The sequence below is a fragment of the Meriones unguiculatus genome, chromosome 2, assembly GCF_030254825.1.
Source record: "Meriones unguiculatus strain TT.TT164.6M chromosome 2, Bangor_MerUng_6.1, whole genome shotgun sequence".
Taxonomy (NCBI): Eukaryota; Metazoa; Chordata; class Mammalia; order Rodentia; family Muridae; genus Meriones; species Meriones unguiculatus.
The window spans coordinates 16076946-16088992 of record NC_083350.1 but is presented as its reverse complement, the minus strand read 5'-3'; positions in this window follow the sequence as shown (position 1 = coordinate 16088992).

Genomic DNA, 12047 nt, shown 5'->3' with positions numbered 1-12047 from the left:
ATAAAGTTTACCATTTTACTGTTATTTGGTGACACGAGAACACCCATGTCCAGAATGGTTTCAGAACCCCAAATTGGAACTCTGAAGTCATCATATAACTCCCAATTCTTCCCTCACTCTCACCTCTATAACCATCACTCTACATTCTGCATCTATGAGTTTTAGATCTGTCAGGCAAATGGAGTCTTGCAGTAGTTGCCATTTTGTGACTGGCTTATTTCAGTTAGCTCAATGTCTTCATGGTGCATCCATTTTGTACCATGTTTTGGATTTGTTCCTTTTTAAGGAGTATGCTGATGGACACTGAAGCTGCTTCAACCTGAGCACTACTGTGAATGACGCTACTATACAAGGATATACAAGGATCCATCAGGGTCCCTGTTTGCTGGTTTGTTTGTTTTAAGCATATGCCAAAAGTACAATCTATGCATCATATGTTCTCCTGGATAGTTTCAGCTGTCAACATGACACAACCCAAAGTTACAAGGAGGGACATCAACTGGGAAATTCCCTTGATCAAAGTGGCCTCTGTGCATACCTATGGGGCATTTTCTTGATTGGTGATTGATGTGGGAGGAGCTAGCCCATTGTGGGTTGATACCACGTTTAGATAGGTGGCCCTGGACTGTATAAGAAAGCTGGAAGCAGAGAATAACAAGAGAGTAAGCAGCACTCCTCCATGATGTCTGCATCAGTTCCTGCCTCCATGTTCTTTCCTTGAGCGCCTGCCTAACTTTCCTCAAAGATATGACCTGATAGGATAAGATGAAATAAGTCCTTTCCTCCTCAAGTTACTTTTGATCGAAGCAGTTTATCACAGCAACAGAAGAGCTAGGCAGAGCATATAATAACTATATATTTAGTTTTTAAGCAACATTATGTATTTTGTACTATTGTACTGGATAATTTCATGTAAAGTTGAAAAAAACTGAAGTCATCTGAAAGGAGAGAACTTCAATTAAGAAAATACTTCCATAAATAGGGTTGTAGGCAAGCCTTTAGGAGATTTCCTTAATTAGGGCTAATGGCAGAGGGTCCAGTCCATCATGGGCGCTGCTCTCTGGGCTGGCCCTGGATTCTACAAGAAAACAGGCTGAGCAAGATGTGGGGAACAAGTCAGTAAGCAGTAGCCTTCCATGGCCTCTGTATCAGCTCCTGGCTCCTGGTTCCTGTTTAAGTTCCTGTTCTGAAGTCTTCAGGATGAACTATGATGTGGAAGCTTAAGCCAAATAAACCCTTTCCTCCCCAAGTTGCTTTTGTTGTGGTGCTTCATCACAGAAAAAGCAATCCTAACTAAAACATATACCTAAATTTTCTTCTACTGTTTTTTTTTAAAGAGAAGCTCTACAATCCACATATAGTTTGCTAGGGGTTTTTAAAGGCAGAGATAACTCCATTTTTATGTGAATGGATATCCTATTGTGCATTTTTCAGGCAAAGTCCTCCTCCCCCACTGCTTTGAAGCTCTGGTTGTATTCTCCTCATATAAACCTGGAATTAGAATGTACTCTTTCCATTGAGCAAATGTTCATAGCTGTGCAGGAACCTGCATTGTTAGTTTCAGAAACTGTTCTTCCTTTTTCCACACATTTTCACCTTTAGATGAAATTTACTTTCATGTTTTAGTAGTTAGTTTTCAAGTTTCTAAGGACTTTAACTAGAATTTTATTTGTAGACTATTGAATGATAGGAACATTTTAATAATATGACCATTTTAATAATGTGACTAATAGTAATATATACAAAGAGGAGCTTATATATGTTGCCCTCTCTTCAGGTCATCCTTTGCAGTCTTCACTAACAATTGTCTGCATTGTCTTACATTTATTTTTAGTTTTATTACAACATAGGAATTTCCATCTTCACATGATCATTGCAAGACATGAAGTAATCAAGCCAGTGCTGGCCAGAAGGCTTCTTCCCTGATGCAGTGATTTCACAGCACTAGTAAGTACTCCATGTGCAGAAAGGTCACCTACAGTTTTACCCAACAGTGAATGCTTTGAACTGCAATAATGACTGGCAGGGCAGGATATGCCCATGGGTCCAAAGGGTACAAAGAATGGTATGGGGGTAACAAACTGCTTACTATCTGCATCTGAGGCCATCTGGTAGGGTCCATAGTCAACCAGGTATTAGAAATGCACACTCAGTTCACTAGGTTTTCTTGATGGCTGAATATAATTGGTCATCCTGAAACAAATTAATCTTGTCACTGTAGCAGAAGACATTCAACTTGATTGAATCTTAAACAACCAGGTTCTCACTGACCGGTTGGAGTGAAAACATTAAGAGGTTCTATGACCCTCAGGCGGGAAGTCCTCCCATCCTCACCCAAACACCAGTTCCCTTCTCTCAAGTAGCTGTGATATGTTGGACTGTGATGTGGCCCAAAGACATATCTATTGAAAGAAATTTAACCACTGAAGCAGTATTGAGAGGTGAGTGGACCCTGAAGGCATTAATCGCATTGGATAGACTTTTGATAGTCTTTTCATAGACTTATAGCTGACTTCTAAAGACTGGTGGAGAACAGGAATTGGAGGAAGTATAATTGTCTGTCTTTTTTTTTTTTCAATGCAGTTTATTCAGGAACCTTGAACAATCATCTGACCCTGGGGAAAGCCAGCCCACAGCTTAAATAGCCTCTGGGTAGCCAACCCAGGCGTGCCACGTGGGTAATGCAGATAGGTCCACATACATGGAAGAAAGCCAGATCCTCACCTTAGCCAAATATGGAGTTGTTTGTGACAGAGAGCACTCACCATCGGGAAGGTGGAAGGCAGAAGCCAGCTCCATCTTTAAGGCTCGGCATTACGCAACTCTCTACAGTTCCCCCTTTTAGTTTTAGATGCATCAGGCAAGAGTAGAGGTCTGATCTCTGATATTAGAAATAAATTGGGACTTTGTACTGATGTTCATTTAGGTGTCATCCACCCAAAGAGCATCAGACCCGTCCAATACCTTTTTCTCAGAGGCGGGACCTGGGGCATCAACCCGCATGCAATCAGACATGCTCTTCTCTGGGTCCAAAGCGGCTGACCCTGAGTGCAGTGCTTAGACTCGCATCCTGAGCATAACATTTTAGCTCCCATGCTTGGGGAGACTGTCCTGCTTCAATGGCTGTAAAGGCCTGAATGGTCATGGCTGCATTACGCTGTTGTGAGACTCTAATCTTGCATATACACCACAGGCAAACCAAGGAGACCAACACCAGAAGGCCTGCTAACGCTCCCATGCCCGCCCATTCCTTCAGATGATTCATGGCTGCAGCAATCCATGATGATAATCCTGTGGCTAGTCCTGAGTCCACTCTGGTAGAATTTACCGTGACAATGGCCACTCTCAGCTGCTCCATTGTAGTATCGAATTCTCCAGTCCAATTACCTAAAATATAGCTAGACAATTGTTTAGACAGATTTGCAGCACGGGAAAAATTCTCATATTGTATGCTAGTGACACAAAGTCCAGCATACTTCCATTGACAGCCAAGTTTGTCTGTCTTTTTTCTTGCCCCTTCCTTCCCCTGCTTCCAAGCTGCCATGAAGTGAGACTTTTACCACATCCTCTCTACCATGGCATTCTGTCTCTTCAGGGGAGGGGTCAAGAAACAGTGCAGCCAAGTGGCCATGGCTGAAGCTTCTGAGACCATGAGGCAAAATAAACTTTTTCTCTTTTAAGTTGATCAATTCAGCATCAGAAAGCTTACTTCCATAATTTCTCACTGTGCAACCCTAACTGAACATGGTCTTCATGCAAAGGTAGTGTGAAATATATTCTTGCCAGGAAAATATGAGAAGAAATCAATCAAAAGCTCCAGTAGATATTATTGAATAGTATTATTTTCTAGTATATAACCAGATTAATAATATTCTGTCTCACAGGGCCAAAAGCTTATAATGATTTTTTTCTTCATGTAAATTACTTCTGATATAAAGTGTTGTTTTTCATCTTTCTTAGCCTATCAGTGAACTTGTATACTTTTTCCGGAAATCCATGGAAAAATTAATGGGTCTGATACTAATGGAACTGGAGAATTCTGCAGGACAATGCTACAGAAGAAGTTGGCTCTTTGAAGAATATAATAAAGTATAATTAAAAGTAACTCAAGTCCAGATTTAAACAGAGCTAGGACAATTGGAACAGATGCTCAGCAACAAATCTCACAGTAGCAAAGGAAAAGAAGAGAAGTTATCAGGATGATAAATAATTAAGTGTAATCATGTCACCAAATTTATCTTAGTCATGTCAAGTCTGTATGTCACACTGTCGGGTAAAATACTTAAAATTCATAATAAAAGGGCTAAGGAAAATCAGACTGCTGAATTTACTCAACATAGGTCTCCAAAATTTGATGAGGCAAGAAACGTTTCATTATCACAGCCAAGCATATGTTGGATGACGGATAACATCATGCTTAAGATTTCAGGCTTACTTTATTAGGAAGTGAGAGAAATATTTACTTGTACAGACTTGAAAGTCATGTGGCATTTTCATCTAGTACTTATTCAAAGCGCCAGAAGAAAAACTAACAGTCATCTTTTCAAGACAGGCAAGACAGGCACATCCGGGACATAGTAGGTATCTGCACTAGGTTTAAAATGCAATTAGAGGAGGTCATCTAGCCCAACACTCACATATGAGAAAACCATGGAGAGTTATTTGCAATGTGTTTACAGTCTACTTAGGAAAATGAAAGATAAACAAGTACAAGCTGGCTGACTTTAACTTAAATTTTTATTTTTTTATTTAATTACAGTTTATTTACTTTGTATCCCAGCTGTAGCCCCTCCCTCATTCCCTACCAATTCCACCCTCCGTCCCTCATCTCCTCCCTGCCCTTTTCTAAGTCCACTGATAGGGAAGGTCCTCCTCCCCTTCCATCTGACCCTAGCTTATCAGGTCTCACAGGACTGGCTGCAATGTCCTCCTCTGGGGCCTAACTAGGCTGTTCCTCTTGAATAGGTGAGGTTTCTATGGGGCATTTGTGTATGCTGTGCTCTTCCAGTGCTGCCTAGCTTCCGTAAGCAAGAGACCTTGAAATTATTTAATTTCATTGTTGGGATCGCTTCTATAGTTCCATCAACATTATTGTTCACATGGGAAAGAAGGATGGAAGCTGTCAGATCAAGTTCAGCCCTGTAATACACACACTTGGGGTCGTAAACAACTAGAAAAGAATAATTTGTCAGCCCCTTCAGCTGGATTGACATAATATTAGGAGAAAGAAATACTCTAAACAATTCAATCAGGGTAGAGAGTCAGTTTGAATAATAGCTGAATCCGGGAGTGTTTTTGAACTGCGTATGATCTGGCCTACTTGTTTTAAATCACCTAGACACTTAGCCAGGTCCCCACTGAACTTCATGTTCTGTGAATGCACTGTTGTTAAACATCACCTTTCCCACAGAATCCTCAGGAGAGCAAGGAGGAAAAGTAAGTGCTGGTGGCCAGCTGGGAAGACTCCGGGTTTCCAAGAAAAGTTCCATGAACGATACACCTTTAGCAACACACCCCACCCCTCAAAACACTTAATATTAATACTTGCATTTACGAAAGTGACCTATGTGAGGCATAATTTTAAGACTATGCATTTATTTATAACTTAAAGCAACAAACACATACACGTACACGGTCACACAGCACTATGTATAAATCAGGGTGTGGAAAGTACTTTTTGAGACCTTGGTCCCTAGTTTGGCCTTGGAAAATATTTACTCTTTGGCCCTTCACATTGTAGCTAGTTCTGTGACTGCAGTGGGATTAGTGTCACTCTTGGATTGTGGCAGTGGGTTTTGGAGAACACTTGACAACACCTGAGACATGTCTGGATGCCACCATTATGTATGGCTCGAGGCACATGGATGGCACAGCACAGCTTTCCAAAGCTCAGAACTAGCCATCTCCAAAAGCCAATTGTGTCAACAGCAAGAATCCAGCCAATTAGATTTCCTTCTGGAATATCAGAAAATAGAAAGAAGAGAATGGGTAAGGAGTGCTAAGACATTTCTAGTCCATTCTTTGTCATAGTGAAAAAAAAAACAAAAACACTTGATTCAAAACATAAGAAAAATGAACTTAAGCCAGGTAAGTATTTACAGGATGCAGTTTTCTTGTGTGTCAATGAGAACCCCAAAGTTTTATAGTTTCTAGAAACCTTTCAATTATTCCTTTCTGTGAAGCTAGAATTTGGCTTCTTACAGTAAACTTCTGTGTTTTAAATTCCTCTATATACTTCACTGTTTTCCATCAGATAACATTAACATTAATGTAGTCATTAGTAACATTTGGATATTTGGATTCTTAAAAACAAAACAGTCTACCCATACTTAGAGCTCTCCAAGAAACAAGTTGTCCCATTCTGCCTACCAACGAGAGCTGGAGGGTCCTCTCCTCTGCTTAGATTGGTATATTAAGTGAAGGCTTCAGAGTTAGGAGTTGGGGATGCGTCCACCAGAGCTGTGCAGCAGCACACTTACTTGCTTTCTAAAGGCACAGGTCCTGAAATGGGCCTCTGCAGCTGAAAAAAGTCTGGGTTCAATTTAAAGGCCCTGAAACTTTTCCTGGTGTCCTTGAAGCCTCAGTTCTGAACAAGAATACTGAAAAGTCATTTATGAACCATGCTGGTACTACTGTGACATACATCCCCTCCTTTTCCCTATATCCAAACAGCTGTATTTTCTTTCTCAGAGCATTTTAAATATGCGCAAGCATATCATGACACACCTTGTGTGTTTATTGTAAAAACGCCGGCTTTAAGGGTTCCAAACTATTTCAATTTTACACTACTACCAGTTTTGCCAGAGTATTACCAGCACAGAAAATAATTAATTTAATAGTTAATGCAGTTTAATAGGTAAGAAACCCTATTTAATTATTTATTTTATGTTGTGGTTTTGCCTCCATGAATATCTGTGCACCATCTCTACTCTTAGTGTCCACAGAGGCCAGGAGGGGGCACTAATTCCCCTAGAGCTGTCATTACAGAAGGTTGTGAGGTGACCTGTGGGTGCTAGTGCTGGGAAGGTCTTCTGAAAGAGACACAAGTGTTCTTACGTGCCGGCCGTCTCCCCAGCATTGTATTTAATTATGTGTTATCTATATGTATAGTGTTTGTCCCATAGGAATGGTTTCAGAATGAAATGACATAGAAGTAATACAATTAAAAAACGAGGAACAGAGCTAAACAGAGAATTCTCAATAGAGGAATATTGAATGGCAGAGAAACACTTAAAGAAATGCTCAACCTCATTAGCCATTAGGGAAATGCAAATCAAAACGACCCTGAGATTTCACCTTACACCCATCAGAATGGCCAAGAACAAAAACTCAAGTGACAACACATGCTGGAGAGGTTGTGGAGAAAGGGGAACCCTCCTCCACTGTTGGTGGGAATGTAAACTGGTACAACCACTTTGGAAGTCAGTCTGGCGCTTTCTCAGACAATTAGGAACAGTGGTTCCTCAAGATCCAGCTATACCACTGCTAGGTATATACCCAAAATTTGCTCAAGTACACAACAAGGACATTTGCTCAGCCATGTTTGTAGCAGCTTTATTTGTAATAGCCAGAACCCGGAAACAACCCAGATGTCCATCAACGAAGGAATGGATACAGAAATTGTGGTGTTTTTACACAATGAAATACTACTCAGCAATCAAAAAAGAGGAAATCATGAAATGTGCAGGCAAATGGTGGGATGTAGAAAAGATCATTCTGAGTGAAGTATCCCAAAAGGAGAAAGACAAACATGGTATATACTCGCTTATATAGATCTACAAAATATGATAAACATAATGAAATCTATACACCTAAAGAAGATAATCAAGAAAGCAGACATGGGGTAAGATGATCAATCCTCATTTAGAAAAACAAATGAGATGTGCATTGGATGTACGACAGGAGTCTACTGCAGAAGGCATCTGAAAGACTCTACCTAGCAGCGTTTCAAAGCAGATACTAAGACTCATAACCAAAACTTCGGCGGAGTACAGGGAATCATATGAAAGAAGGGGAGTTAGTATGATATGGAAATTATAGGAGCTCCACAAAGACCAAATATATCTGGGCACAGGGTCTTTTCTGAGACTGACACTCAACCAAGGACTGTCTATGGATATAACCTAGAACTTCTGCTCGGATGTGGCCCGTGGTAGCTCAGTAACCAATTGGTTTCCCATAGTAAGGGGAACAAGGACTATTTCTAACAGGAACTCAATGGCAGGCTCTTTGACCTCCCCAATCCCCAAGAGAGGAGCAGTACTGTTAGGCCACAGAGGAGGACTTTGCAGCCAGTCCTGAGGATACCTGATAAAACAGGGTCAGATGAAAAGGGAGGAGGTCCTCCCCTATCAGTGGACTTGGAAAGGGGCAGGGAGGAGATGAGGGAGGGAGGGTGGGATTGGGGAGGGAAAGAGGGAGCGGGATACAGCTGGGATACACAGTTAACAAAATGTAACTAATAAGAAAAATAAAATAAAATTAAAAAAAATAAATATTAAAAAAAGAAATTACATAGAGCCTGAAGAGTCAGAAAAATAAGACCAAAAGAAATCAAGATCCCTAAAAATTTCCACTTTTTCATTTAATAACTTCATATCTCATAGAAGCAGGAATTGATTCACATAGAATAATTTAAAGAAAAAAGTCGTAAAGGCATTAGCCAGTGCAGCATTATTCTACAAATGCAGGCAAGATGTGAACAAGTAACTCCTGTCCTCTGACATAGGACAATAATTTTAATAGATTGTTTTAGCCAGTGAGTAACTGCAATGATACCAGGGAGATAAGAAAGTTGTATATCTTTGGAATCCAAAATTGCAAGAACAGAAGAGATTACACAAAGGATTACACTGATGGAAATGCGCCCAGGACTAAGCCAGCATGACAATAACACAATGTGGCCTGTCTTTTAGAAGATACTAAAAGCCTACAGAGTAGTCTGCCCACAGAGCCAGGAGTGAAGGGGGTACAGGCAAAGGCTTGGGATAGAGCAGACTGCCCATCCTTAGTAAGTAGAGAAATTAATGGACTTTAAAATGTACAGAGGACTGGAGAGATGGCTCAGAGGTTGAGAGCACTGGCTGTTCTTCCAGAGGACCACAATGCAGTTCCCAGGACCCACATCAGGACTCTGCCCTCGCATGCCCACCCCACCCCAATTCACACATAATTAAAAATAAATAATAAAAATATGAGGAAACATTTGAGTTCGGACTCAAAGAGGGTGTTGCTGATAGTGAACACTGAGAGGTGAAGCTGGAAGGTAGAGATGTGGAACAATGCATTGTTCCACCCCCAGACTTCAAAGCTTTGACAAGGTCCTGGATCCAAAGTGGCAGGAGTTCTAATGAGGCAGGGAAGCAGGGCAGTGGGCACACTTGTGCCCAAAGATTGTGGAATGTGTGAATCCGCCATGAGTGTACAGTAAAGATGGCAGAGGGAAAGTGTGAGATGACTAGAGAAATGAGATCTGTCACCATCCTCCAGTCCCTGCCCTAGCAACACAGGGCAGGCACAGCCTCGTGTGTGTAAAGGGCTGATCTCTAAGGTCCTGCCAGCATCTAACGGTGAACATGGAAGGTAGGAGTACCTATGAAAGCTAAAGCTTGAGAAATAAATATCCTTTTCAAAAACAGACAGTAATACAAACTTTGACTCATATTTATAGCCCCAGCCTGTGGGAGGCAGGAGGATTGTAAATTCAAGGCCATCCTGGGCTACTCAGAGATTTTCAGGGTAAACTGGGCTACATAATGAGACCCTGTCTCAAAAAACAAAAAAGCAACAGAGTGAGAGAGAGTCATTATAAGTCCAAGACCTTCCTGGATTATAGAATGAGTTCAAAATCAGACTGGGTAATTTAGGCAAGACCAATTCTCAAAGTGAAAAAGAAAATGTAAAGGGCTCAGAATATAGAGGTAGAGGGGTGCCATACAAGAATGAACCACTAAGTCCAGCCTCCAATACTGTAATAATAAGTAAACAAAATAAAAGATAGTAAGGAACAATTAAAATTTCCACACCAAATGCCCATCTCTATCACAGACATAAAACAGTCACTCCTTTCACATCTCCACAATCAGAGCTCTGATACTAAAGATGAAGTTGTTGAAGAGAACATAAACCGTTCCTAAATTGGAAGTCAGTTTACAAACCAGGGCCCGGAAGCCCAATACAGTTCCTGCCAATACGTTAAATAAAGTGTGACTGGGATACTATCTTCAGTGCATATTGAAGGTTGCTCAGTGTGGTTCCACAAAGGCAGCACTGACCCGTCAACAGAAATTGTGTGGCCATGGAACCAGAAACATCTATTGTGCAGCCCTCTCAGAAGCAGCTTTCCACCCCGCTCTAACAATGGCTCATGATTCAGACTGAAAATTGGAATAGCATTTGGAGCTTTAAAAATTAAATGATGCCCAGGTCTTACTTTCAGAGATTTTTTTTTCCAGTTGGTCCTAAGATGAGGGGTATGAGGTATGTAAACCTCTTACTGTGATTCCAAGGGTTGAATATTTACTTCAGTAGGTTACCAGACCCAGACCACGTTAGGCTAAGGGTTAGGTTGGCAGAAGGCAGCATACCCACCCATCATATTTTAGTTTCCTCCAGGAAATGGGATAAAAGCTTGTGTTGGTATTCATAGCTCCGTCTTCACAGCAGAACATCACAAGTGCCCAATTCAACAGCATCCCTCTATCTTTTGAACAACCAGAGCCAGACAATGACTGATCTATTTTTCAAAGGCCCTGATGAAAGGACACGTACAAAATAGCTGCAAAGTCCAGGCCAAGTGGACAAAATGACTCTAGATAAACTGGCAAACTACTTTTTATCCAACAACTGTAACTCCAAACAGCAAAGTTTGTAGACTCAAACTCTCACGGCCAGAAAGTGAATGTTCTCAATAGAACGAACTGCAGTCAGATCAGATACCTGGAACATCTGTTTCTTTAATCCTTTGGTTTTTATTTCTTTGTATTCTGTGTGAAGTGTGGCTATACATGTGGGTGGGCATAGCAGGCTTGGTGTGCACACGTGAATGTGGGGGTCTGAAGGTGACAGCACTGTCATCTGTCCTTGACCAATCTCTCCACTTTAATTACTGCAGAAGAGTATCACACTGGACACAGAGCTGTCCAGTTCAACTACTGTGGATATCCTTATCTGTGGGATCCACCATCTCCTCTGTCCAAGTACTAGCATCAGAGGCAGAGCCACAAACACCTGGACTTCAAGCTGGCTCTGGAGAACTGAACTCTAGTCTTTATGCTTGCACAAAAAGTGCTTTGCATGCTTTCCAACTCTTAGTCATTTTTAACTTGCTCTGTAGACCAGGCTAAGCCTTGAATTCACAAAGATCTTCCTGCCTCTGCTTCCCAAGTGTTGGAATCAAAGGAGTGTGCCCTACACCCTACTCTTATCGTTTTTGTCGATCCATTTCTTTTATCGTTAATTAATTATTCAAATTCCTTTTTCTTTTTAATTTTAATTTTTATATTAATTACAGTTTATTCATTTTGTATCCTAGCTGTAGCCCCTCCCTCATTCCCTCCCAATCCCACCCTCCTTCCCTCATCGCCTTCTATGCTACTCTTCAAGTCCACTGATAAGAGAGGTCCTCCTCCCCTTCCCTCTGACCCTAGCCTATCAGGTCTCATAAGGACTGGCTGCATTGTCTTCCTCTGTGGCCTGGTAAGGCTGCTTTTCCTTCAGGGTAAGTGATCAAAGAGCCAGCCTCTGAGTTCATATCAGACAGTCCCTGTACTCCTTACTAAGGAAACTCACTTGGATACTGAGCTGCCATGGCTACATCAGTGCAGAGGTTCTAGGTTATCTCCATGAATGGTCCTTGGTTGGAGTATCAATCTCAGAAAGGACCCCTGGGCCCAGAATTCTTGGTTCTCTTTCTCTCCTTGTGCAGATCCTGTCCCCTCCAGGTCTTTCTATCTCCCCTTCTTTCATAAGATTCCCTGCACTCTGCCCAAAGTTTGGCTATGAGCCTCAGCATCTACTTTGATACACTGCTGGGTAGGGTCTTTCAG